This window comes from Pelmatolapia mariae, linkage group LG5, assembly GCF_036321145.2.
Source record: "Pelmatolapia mariae isolate MD_Pm_ZW linkage group LG5, Pm_UMD_F_2, whole genome shotgun sequence".
Taxonomy (NCBI): domain Eukaryota; kingdom Metazoa; phylum Chordata; class Actinopteri; order Cichliformes; family Cichlidae; genus Pelmatolapia; species Pelmatolapia mariae.
This window is the reverse complement of record NC_086231.1, coordinates 11949256-11961198: the sequence shown is the minus strand read 5'-3', so window position 1 is coordinate 11961198 and position 11943 is coordinate 11949256.

Genomic DNA, 11943 nt, shown 5'->3' with positions numbered 1-11943 from the left:
GCATTCAGGTGCTGCTCAGAAAGTTATTGCAGCTTATTGCTCGTCAAGTTCAGTTTTTAAAACACTAAAAGAAAACGAAGTTGTGAAAATAGCAGCGTTTTGTGCAACAAAGGCTTTCTTATTCAGTTACCCGTTTCTGTGCCTGTGTCTTTATGAATCGTGTTTGTATATACAGTTAGGTCCATAAATATTTCAACATATAAATATTTGTTCTGTACATTACCACAATGGATTTGAATCGAAACAACTCAGATGCAGTTGAAGTGCAGACTTTCAGCTTTAATTCAGTATGTTGAACAAAAAGACTGCATAAAAATGTAATGCACTGAAGCATTTTTAACACAATGCTTTCATTTTAGGAGCGCTGAAGTAGTTGGACAAATTAAATAACTGAAAATAAAATGTTCATTTCTAATACTTGATTGAAAACCCTTTGCTGGATATGACAGCTGGAAGTCGTGAACTCGTGGACATCACCAGATGCTGGGTTTCCTCCATTTTTAATGCTTTGCCAAGCCTTTACTGCAGAGGCTTTTAGTTGCTGTTTGTTTGTGGGCCTTTCTGTCCAAAGTTCAGTCTTCATCCTCAATTGAGTTAAGATCAGGTGATTGACTTAGCCATTCAAGGTTCTCCACTCTTGGAATTGGGGTCATTCCACTTCTTTACTTCAATAAACTCCTGGGTTGCTCTGGCTGTATGTTTTGAGTCAGTGTCCATGTTTATTATGAAAAGCTGCGCATTAAAAATGATCTACATTTAGCTGGACTTCAGCAGACAGTATGTCTCAAATCAACTCCAGGCCTTTTATCTGCTTAAATGATAATGACATAATGAAGGAATTGCCCACAACTGCATTGTTATATAATAGTCATGTCCATCATATAACAGCAGGTATATTAACACCAATCAAGTCAGACAAGCAGCCCCTCCTTTTTGTACCTGGAGGTTGGTCCTTACCTTTAGTTGGTATTCTGATGTTAAGATTTTAAGTTATTTATATTTCAGATTGTGGCAAGGACCAAACACACACACACAGTGTTTCACGTGTTAAAATGTCTCTCTTTATTTTGGCTTTTTCACAATTCCTGGTTTCAGGCACACTCGACTGGGAGCAGCTCCTTCCACAGCACATTTTCCCATCAGTCTCTGCTGTCACCATATATAGTGGGAGAGAGTCATCAGTCACCACTAACACACAAACACACCTGTCTCCTCTGCCACCTCGAGAGCTCACTAACCCAACCCCTCCCCTGCAGCAGGCCAGAGACACCCCTGCCACACACCCCCATCGCCCGACTGAGGCCGGGGCCACATCCGGCCGAACCTACTGCCTGCAGCATAAAAGGGAGAGAAAAGTTAGGTGTGTATAACAGCGGCTCCCCACAGAGAGACTGTTTGACCCACACAAGCGCCACCTGGCATTGCCCCGTCCACTGGACAAGACCTGGGGCACCCTTCTGGGTGAGATCAGTTAGGGCGGTCAGGTCTGCAAACCCAGGCACGAACTGGCAATAGTAGCCAGCCAGCCCCAGAAACTGTCTCACATCTTTTCGGTCTTAGGGCGCAGGCAGGATGCGACTTCTTCAGTCAGGGGACTGAATCAGGGGACTGAAGAAGTCACCCTGAAATTATTTGTGCATGGCAAGCCCAGTAATAGTATAGAAGGTTAGGAAGTGCCTGACCCCCCTAATCTATAGGCAGTTGTAAAACCTGTATCTTTAGACTACAGTTCTTCCCATGCCATATAAATTTAGAAAGATATCCCTCAATCTCTGAGAATGTTTTTCTGTTGATCCTGAGAGGCAACATTTCTTATTGTTTTGTTTTAATTGTCTCATGCTTTTATTGACTGTGAAGCACTATGGTCAACTTTGTTGGTTTTAATATGTTGTATATAAATAAATTTTGATTTGATTTTGAACATTTGCATAGGATACAGTATTCTGGGCAAAACATTTAGTCAAGTCAAGTCAACTTTATTTATATAGCACATTTAAAGGACATTGAGTGTCAGCCAAAGTGCTGAACAGACGGATAATATAATCAAATAAAAAAATAATAAAATATATAAGGTGAAAAACATGAAAACATTGTAAGACATCTATATATATATATATATATATATATATATATATATATATATATATATATATATATATATACATATATACATATGTATATGTATGTACAAATGTGCACATACATATACACACAAGCACATATACGTGAACATAAAATATGTGTATACGTATATACATGCACACATCATCCAATGAGATAAAAGACCAGAATAGCTAAAACAGAATAAAAGAGGTGTCAAAGAGATCCAAAAGCCTTGGAAAATAGGTCTTCAAATTTGATTTAAAGGTTTCCAAGGAGGAAGAGGATTTAATAGAAGAGGAGAGACTGTTCCAGAGTCTTGGGGCGGCAATGGAGAAAGCCCTGTCACATCTAGATTTGAACTGGGAGCATGGAACTAATAAAAGCAACTGACAGGAGGAGCGCAGAGTTCGAGTGGGTAGGTGCAGGCTACCCATTCGAGAGAGCTTTAAACCTTGAAATCAATTCCGTATTTAACTGGCAGCCAGTAGTGTGATCTCCCGTCTTGAGTGGCAGTGGTTCCCAAACTTTTTTTCTTGAGCCCCCCTTTTGTTTTGCAAGAAAGCCCCCCCACCCCCCACCCCCAAACCATACACACCCATATCTTGTTTTCAAACTCCATTGCAGTTTACTTCACACCTCAAACCTTTTGTAAACAATTAAACAAATAAAAGTTAAGTGCAATAAATTACAGTTTGCAATAAAATAAACCACTACCTCTTTTTAAATAACAGAAAAAGAAACCATCTTTAGGGTGTAATTATTTTACGTATATATTTTTTTATTTTTTACTGTGTAAGAATATTCAACACTGCTATCAATACATTTTTCAAAAAATGTCTTTTTTCCAAATGGGTTTAAAAACATAAACAACTGTGGGACGCTGTTTGTCCGTGATTTGAACTGGGGGAGCAAATTGTGGCAGGATCAGTGTTGTGCCAAGGTAAGTATCACCAACAAAATTTGTTCCCCCTGCGTCCCAAGCATTCGGTGGGCATGGAGTACGGCTCCAGTTTAGTTCGCCTCCATTACAGACAATTAGACGTGGTGGTAGTGATGTTTTAGTTCTGTGAAAAATGAATGTCATTACCTTATCATTCAGTTTGAGGGTTCCAACAGAAAATTATATATTTATTGTTCTCATGTGGTGTTGGACGGGATTATTTTAACAAACGAAGGACATTTTGCCTGATAATTATTTTTATTCTCCTGTAACTTTAATGTATAAAGAGCTAAAACCTCCAAACCTCCAACTGTTTGTCCGTGATTTGGAGAGCTCGCAGCGTGTGCTCCCAACAAAGGGGAAACGAATTATATCCCAGGCTTTAGACTTACTTTGAATCACTGTCCTCTTCATTAAGGGCAGACATCTGAGGTTTTCTAGCCGCACCGATGAAAATTTTGAGCAGACTTATCACCATCTCTATCAAAATCTTCATTATGTCAAACTGGTTAAGGCTTTACACGGGAAAAATCCAACACCTAGCGACATAGTGGGAATGGCTCAAAATGTAATTTACATTTTGAGGAAATGTAAACAAAACCGATTTGTTAATCACAATCAGGAATCTGTGAACACTACAAACACCAGTACAGAAGTTAGTACAGAAGAATCTGAAATTAATTCCTTTCAATCAGACACTCCACATGAGCCAAATCTGCAGAAATGTCTGTAAAACTGCATCTTTCTTTCCCGTAACATGGCAGACAGACAAAAAACTCATGAGACAAACTATAGTGCTCAGTTTCTTCTGAAGCTGATAGAAGAAATCGCCTTAAAGACTCGCACAGAGAAAAAAAGATGTGGAGATTTGTGGAGTTCTAGAAAGTGTAACAGAATGAGAAATGAGATTATCTCCAGAACCTCTGCAGTCTGTAGACTGCATTGTAGATGGCGAATAGGTACTGTCGTAAGGCACGAGCTGTTCATTCTTGTGCATGCTCAAATGTGCACGAAGTCTCCGCATGCCAGTTTCGAACTGCATACCTTGTTACGTCAGTGTCACGTAAAACATTTTTGTCTTTGATCTAGTTCCAGAAGCTGATATATATCCCCACCCTCAGAGAATTCATTTCCAAAATAGACGAGGAGTATCGAAGTGAATAAAATTTTGGAAAACTTTACACTGCAAATTGTAACAGGCACTAGTGAAGAGACCAGTCAAGCATATGCAACCCTGGCACCCGGTCACGAAGGTGGCAGGGTTTAAAAAACCTGTGTTCCTGTGGGCCCCATCGTCTTGTGGGAGCAAACTCCTCATGACGGGCCACCGTGGTATGACGAATGGGACTGACTGTGCGTCTCAGTCTCGCTGTGAACGTTTCTGGGCCTCTACCAAGTGTTACAGAAATGACTGCAGGAAAATTACCTGCAGAACTTCCAAAGTCTGTAGACAAAATCGTTAAGATTGTTTTCAAAGGACTTAAAAAGTGAAAGAAAGAAAGGAAATGTCCCTAGAACAGATGCAGACATTTCTGTTAAACTCAGTCTTTACGACTCGTGCAAGGGCAGCGAGACAAACAATAGATGAGAAAATCTTTATCGTTCAGTTTGTTATGAAACTGACGAAAAAAACTAACTTAGTCATAAAACATGTGGACATTTCTGGACTTATAAAAACTGTTACAGAAATGACTGCAGGAAAATTACCAGCAGAACTTCCAAAGTCTGTAGACTGGATTGTTAAGACTGTTTTCAAAGGACTTAAAGAAGGTGTACAAGTCCAACGAGTTGCTGCATTTTGACATTATATTCTGTCAGTCAATATTTGAAGAGAATGAAGCAAAAGATTTAATATCAGAACTGAACAACATAAAGGAGAAGAGGAAAGGGTTCAGTTGTTAGGAATAATCCATCAGACCAATCCTCCTCAAAAATCGTTAGTAGTTTGCCTTCGTTTGCTCAAAAATCTCACATGGCTCTACATGAGCCCAGTCCTGTAGAAATGTCTGAAAAACAGACATTTCTGTTAAATGCTTTCTTTATGTCCGGTACAGAGGGAACGACATGAGAAACTGATGAAAGAAAATTTATAATTCAGTTTCTTATGAAGCTGATCAAAATGATCGCATTAAAGGTGCACACAGAAACAAAACATGTGGACGTTTTTCGCATTTCAGAAAGTGTTATCGAAAAGACTGTGGGGAAACTACCTTCAGAACTTCTCAAATCTGTAGGCAAACTCGTTACAGCTGCTTATTAGACTGTAAATAAGACATAAGTCTAAAATTATGCTACAGACTGCCATGGAACTCAGGCAGTTAAACTGAAGAAAATGCAGCAAAAACAATGATATTAGAAATGAAGAAGAAAAAGGAGAAGAGATAAAGGTTTATGTTATTGTTGTGGAGAATGACAACAATCCATCAGACCAATCCTCCTCAAAGATCGTTAGTAGTTTGCCTTCGTTTGGTCAAAAATCTCTAATACCAGTGACTTTATTCCACGGTAGTTTCATGTCATCTACGGCGGAACAAGCAGTAGCAAATAAAGCTATTCCTCTTGTTTGGTCCTTAAGGCTCTGGAGGTAAAGTAGCTCTTCACTCACGTTCATTTCATTGTCTACTCCTCTCAAAAAAAAAAATCAGTAATTGAGCGGTGTCAGATGCATCCATGCTTTCGTCGCAAGCTAACGAAAAAAAGTCAAACTCCACTTCTTTTGCCTCCAACCGTCTCTTAATATCAGATGAAACTTCTTCAGTTCTTCGCACCACAGTGTTTTGCGCCAGGCAAACATTGGCAAACTCTTGCTTCTTCTCAGGACAAATGTTCTCCACCATTTTCATTGCGAAGTCTTTAACAAATTCACCCTCAGAAAAAGGTTTGCAGTGCTTGGCAATCAGCGTTGCCACCTCGTAGCTTGCCTTTGTGGCATTTTCATTTGACTCACGGGCTCTTGCAAAAAAGCGCTGCTGTGCCGTTAAAACAGCTTTGAGTTGCTTCAATTTTTCATCACGTTCTTTCCCAGTTAGCTTGTCGTAGTTAGCATGTTTCGTCTGGTAGTGCCTCTTAATATTGAATTCCTTGAAAACAGCCACAGTCTCTTGGCAGATTAAGCAGACGCAGTTGTTTCATATTTCAGTGAAAAAATACAACAATTTCCACTTATCCTGGAAGTGGCGGACCTCGCTGTCAACTTTCATTTTTTTTAGTTACACTTGCCATTTTAGAAATGGGATTAAAAAGGATAAGCACAAGGGTCACGCCTCAATAGTGCAGCCGTAAGTCTACTGCCATCTTCAGGTGAAATATAAAATAGCGTTATTGTACGTGTGTATTTTATACTGTGGTCAACAGTGCTGACGGGCCACATATTATTGATTTTATGACAGAGGCTGCGGGCCAGTGGAAATTTGAACACGGGCCGCATTTGGCCCGCAGGCCGGACTTTGGACATGCCTGGTGTATGTCAACCAGATGTGGGCTAGGTCTGGCAATGATGGTGTAACAGTTGCTGTTGTAATGCAGTGTATAGCCGCATGGTGGCGCTTCATGTCTGGTGTGTCACCCGCTTCTTCGTACTCTGCATGTGGAGGGGTATCTGGATTTCTAACACGAATTGCTGGTGTCGCCATCATCAGTTGTAGCCACTGAAAAGACTAGAAATGGGCGTAATAAATTAGATGTTGGCTAGCACGCAGCTAACATTTACCATAAAATAAAACCGTTAAATGAGCTATTCAGCCTCGTATAATTTCAGCTAAATCCAGGAGCATCTTAGAGTCTATAACGTACTGTAAACATGAAAGAAATGCCAGTTTCCAGAAAAAACAGCGGAGTTGCCGGTGTTCTGGGAATCCATCCTACCTCACAAACCATCCTACGCTGTCCCGCTGCGTGTTGTTGTTTTGGTGACGCAACTTCCATTGACTGATGATTGCTTCTACTGTGGGATTCAGCGCTCCTATTGGGCCAGAGTCTACAGTGACTCCAGGCAAATACGATCACCATATACTTTGTGCTACTATAGACTCGAGGTCTGCGAGCAAGTCTACCCTCCACTGCCATGTAATCAATTATTGTAAATTTAAATGTTATCAGGAAATCATCAGACAAGGGAGGGTTTTCAGGAAACATAGTTAAATGTTCAGTTTCTATGCCATATGTTAAAACAAGATCTAGAGTGTGATTAAAGTGATGGGTGGGTTCTTTTACATTTCGAGAGAAGCCAATTGAGTCTAATAACAGATTAAATGCTGTGTTGAGGCTGTCATAAAATCACCCACAATAATTATTTTATCTATCACCCTGTGCTTCAAGGTTTCTGATAATTAGTGTTACGAACTTGCATTTTATGTATTAACAGGCATGTTAAAGTGAGTTCCCAGTTACCTATTAAAGGGGTTTCGTTTCTTCTGGGAAATGACTTGGCTGGTGGGACCGTTTTTCCACCGCCTGAAGTGGTGGAAATGCCTGTTGCCTCTGTCACTAATGATGCCACCCCTATATCAAGTCTGTTTCCCGTCTGTGCTATTACTCGTGTGCAATCGCGCAAATTTGATGATGTTATGGATGTCACTGACACATTTATGGCGATGCTAGATGAGACAAAGTCTCCCAGTTGTGAAAGTGGCAGAATAGAAAGCGGCAATGATATGATAAAACTCATGCCAGAGCTGAGTGAAAAGTTAAGCAGGGATGCATTAATAACTGCTCAGCAAAATGACTCGTCAATGACTCCCTGTTTTTTATCCGCAGCCACGAATACAGAAAGTAAATTCCCCGCTTCTTTTTTCGTACTAGATGGAGTTCTTATGAGGAGGTGGTCCCCGGACCTGAGTGGTTTGCATGATGTTACGCAGGTGGTGGTGCCGAAGCCACACCGAGGGCAGGTGCTTAGTTTTGCGTATGATGCTAGCATGGCTGGACATCTCGGGGTGAACAAAACTTACCACCGGGTGTTGCACAACTTCTTTTGGCCGGGGCTGAAAGCTGATGTGGTGGCCTATTGCCGTTCCTGTACCACATGTCAGATGGCGGGGAAACCTAATAAACCAATCCCACCTGCTCCGCTACATCCTATTCCAGTAATGCGGGAGCCGTTTGAAAAGGTAATATTGGATTGCGTGGGTCCCCTGCCAAAAACTAAATCCGGACACCAATACATACTTACAATAATGTGTTCAGCAACAAGATTCCCCGAGGCAATTCCACTACGCACGCTAAAAGCCAAAAAAAAGCACTAATTAAGTTTTTCTCTGCCTTCGGGCTCCCAAAGATTATTCAAGCTGACCAAGGAACCAATTTCACCTCAAAGGTGTTTACACAGGTTGTTGATGAGTTGCAGATAAAACATGTAAAATCCAGTCCAAACCACCCGGAGAGTCAAGGTGCCCTGGAGAGATTCCATCAAACCCTCAAAGCTATGCTGCGCAAGTTCTGTGTGGAGTCTGGTAGAGAGTGGGATGAGAGTCTGCCGTTATTGTTGTTTGCCGTCAGGGAGGCCACTTAGGAGTCCTTGGGATTCAGTCCCGCGGATCTGGTGTTTGGACATGTGGTCCGTGGTCCCCTCCGGCTTCTGAAGGAAAAGTGGTTGTCAGAGACGTCTGAAACTCAACATAATGTCTATGAGTATGTTAACGGACTTTGGGAAAAACTCCACCTTGCATGTCAGTTAGCTCGGGAAAATCAGACGCATGCGCAGGCTAAGATGAAGGCTCATTATGATAAAAAGGCAGTTTGTAGAAGTTTCCAGCCTGGCGAGAAAGTGTTGCTACCTGTGGTAGGGTCCAGCTTGCTAGCCCAGTTCGCTGACCCATATGTGGTGGAACAGAAACTCAGTGACAACAATTATGTGATCCGAACCCCAGACCACCGGAGAAAGTCTTGGGTTTGCCACATTAATATGTTGAAATCGTATCACTCGAGGAGCCCCTTGGGTGCGCTATCTCCAGTGTGCACTGTTAGTGTCGCTTCTCCTTATGAACCCTCTGATGACGGACTGCTTGAGATTGAGAAAAGTAAAGCGCTGGGTAGCGGCCGGTTGAAAAATTCTGAGATCTTAAATGATTTAGAGACATTCTTATCCCACCTATCTGAGCCCGCTCGAGCTGACATCATTGACCTGATAGAAAACAATTTATCCCTTTTTTCTGATCATCCTCGCCAAACTGCAGTCCTGTACCACGACACTGACGTGGAGGGACATAAACCCATTAAGCAACATGCTTACCAAGTGAACCCAGTGAAAAGAGCGATAATGCAGAAGGAAGTCAGCTATCTCTTAGAACATGGTTTAGCCATTCCGAGCGCCAGTTCACCGTGTGTGTTAGTATCAAAATCTGATAACACCCCTCGGTTTTGTAATGACTACAGAAGAATTAACGCTGTTACCAAACCTGACTCTTTTCTGCTTCCTAGAATGTAGGATTGTATTGATAGAGTGGGATCGGCAACTTTTGTAACCAAACTTGATCTGTTAAAAAGTTACTGGCAAGTAACTTCCAGAGCATCTGAAATATCTGCTTTTGTCACGTCAGATCATTTTCTCTAGTACACAGTTATGCCGTTTGGGTTGCGTAATGCATCCACTACGTTCCAGTGCCTTGTGGCCAAAGTACTGGCCGGTGTGAATAACTGTGGATGACGTGGTCATTTACTCATCCACCTGGTCTGACCATTTACAAATACTCTCTCTCGTTTTCAGCCGTTTTCAGGAGGCCTCACTTACTCTAAACCTAGCCAAATGTGAATTTGGCAAAGCCACCATCACATACCTGGGAAAACAGGAGGGACAGGGACAGGGACAGGTACATCCGGTGACAGCGAAAATACAGGCTATTGTCGAGTTTCCAGTCCCACAAACAAGAAGGGCGCTGCGCTGATTTCTAGGAATGTGTGGTTATTACAGAGGTTTTTGTAAAAACTTTGCCACTGTTGTTGTTCCTCTCTCCGATTTGATCAGCCCGGTGAAGCCATTTGTGTGGACGCCTGCTTGTCAGACTGCTTTTGAGTCTGCAAAAGCATTGCTATGCAGTTCCCCTGTTCTTACGGCACACAATTTTACGTTACCTTTTAAACTGGAGGTTGATGGTAGCGCGTCTGGTGCAGGAGCTGTCCTTAAGCAGGAGGATCATCGCGGCGTGGATCGCCCAATTTGCTACTTTTCCAAAAAGTTCAACTAACATCAGATGAACTAAAGCACTATTGAAAAGGAAGCCCTTGCGTTGTTGTTAGCCCTGCGGCATTTTGAGGTGTATATTGGATCCAGCTCTGTACCCGTTCAAGTACTCACTGGCCATAACCCATTGGCGTTTCACAGATTAAAAATTCAAATCAGAGCATTTGTCCTTTCTTTTCTAGGATTTTAACCTGCAAATCAAGCATAAGAAAAGAAACAGAAAATGTCATCGTTGATGCCCTGTCAAGAGCAATTTTGTAGTTACGGAATAAAACAATAGGAGGGTTGTTTAATTCTAATGGAAGGGGGTGTTACGGACTTGCATTTTATGTGTTTGTTTTGTGCAGTCAGTGCATCTGTTTATGTTAATTCAGTTGTGCCAGGGCCCTGCTGTGATTGGTGCGTGGATATACAGCTCCGACGTGACTGGTTCCAGCTGGAGGACCCACCCATTAAAAGAAGGCTGGAGTGCCACGGTGGAAGAGGTTCTCGTGTTTCTCCTCACGACCCAGCAGTATACCTGTGGCAGCCACTGGCTGCAGTGCTGTTTTGACAGTTGTGGAAGTGGAGTGGGTAGGAGTGAGCTGCCGTTTCTTTTGATCACCAGTTTTCTCCTGTTTTGAATAAGTTAAGGAGGTCAGACTCTGTCTTTATTTCTGGCTTTGTTTCAGTAAGGTCAGGGGTGAGGGAATCAGTTTAGATTTGTTTTGTTTATTATTTTGGCCTTGGCTCACCCTGAAGTGTTGACACTCCCGTTTTGTGGTCCCTCTTTTTAGCACATTGTAAATAAATCGCATTATAAAGAACCGATTTGTTTCCTGTCGCTGCTTGGGTCATGGGGGGGCGAGTGAGTGCCTCACTCATGTTATTGCCTGGCCCTAGATGGGTTGTAACATTAGAATAACTCAGGGGTGTTGATTTATTTAAACTAACATAATCATCCTGTTGTAACCAGGTTTCTGTAACGCAGAGTAAATCGATTTGTTGATCAGTTATTAAATAATGTACTAACAGACTTGGAAGAGAGAGACCTAATGTTTAATAATCCACATTTCACTATTTTACTCCTTGGTTCAGATGTGGATGCTGTATTGTTCTTTCTCTGTGATTTTTTTATGTTTAAGTCATTTTTTGCTGGTTTTTAGTTTGTTTTTTGTCTGTTTGGGAGCTGACACAGTCTCTACAGAGATGGGGTTTTGGGGAGATAACAGGAGGAGAGAAGCTGCAGAGAGGTGTGTAAGACTGCAACTCTGCTTCCTGGTCCCAACTCTGGATAGTCAAATTTTGGGGGGTTTAATAAATTTGGCCAGATTTTTAGCAATGAGAGCTGCTCCATCCAAAGTTGGATGGATGCCATCTCTCCTAACAACACCAGGTTTCCCCCAGAAAGTTTCCCAATTATTATTCCCAGAGAAAAGTACAGAGTCCAACATTGTTTTGGCAAAGTTACACACCGATTTAATATTGATTTTAGTGACCTCCGATTGACGTAACCGGGTGTCATTACTGCCAACGTGAATTATAATTTTACTGGATTTACTTTTACCCTTAGCTAGTTTTACACACTGAAGGAAGACAAGGTTCATCCAGGTGCACATGGAGGTTTATTGCACTGAAACACAGCAAAACAGTTCTGTGTTACTGATGGCCTCCATTACAATAACTGGCCTGCGTTACTTTTGTAAAGGATTACGTGTAATGGCCCTTCAGTAATCAGCCCTTA